Genomic DNA, 702 nt, shown 5'->3' with positions numbered 1-702 from the left:
CTTGTTCTTCCTTTCTAAAGCATTCTATTTTAGCCAGAAGAATGTTAGTACATCTTCTTATGTTGGTAATCCAAGCTCATACCTTATATCTCATCTTCAGTGCAGAGATCTGATTTTTAAATTGATGACGTGGCTCCTGTAATTGTAGAGAAAAAAATAAGCCATCAGAAAAACCATCGAGTATGGAGAAAAAACTCAACTGAAATTGTTTCTTCTCAGAAGTAATGTATTATTATAACTGGATTCAGTGGTTCTGGAAGGCTACTGTAACAGTCTTTCACACAGAAATACATTTTGCTTCTTGCTTTTCCTTTGGTGTTTTCTGACAGCAATCATTGTTAAATTAATTTGGCATTTCAGATCATCTTGTCTGTGAAGGTTCTCAGTCATCCAGGTCATCGTAGTCAAAGGAGCTTGCAAAGAAAAGCGTCTGGACTTCTTTAAGTTACTTGAAGACGTTTCACCTCTCATCCGAGAAGCTTCTTCAGTTCTAAGGTCAAATGATGGAGAGTCCCAGATATAAACCTAGTGGGAGTAACCCCCCCACAGATGGTTTGAAAGAGGAGTGAAAGAAGCCATCTATGTCCACTGTGAGCGACCATCTTTGAACAGAGGCGGGTGTTTACGACACCAACTCTCTGCCATCTATAATCCAGTTTTGAGATCCCTTCCCAGACGCCTTAACGCCCACTCACATCCTGG

Source organism: Pundamilia nyererei, unplaced genomic scaffold (genome assembly GCF_000239375.1).
Source record: "Pundamilia nyererei isolate P.nyererei 1_Seehausen unplaced genomic scaffold, PunNye1.0 scaffold00557, whole genome shotgun sequence".
NCBI lineage: Eukaryota > Metazoa > Chordata > Actinopteri > Cichliformes > Cichlidae > Pundamilia > Pundamilia nyererei.
This window is presented reverse-complemented; position numbering follows the sequence as displayed.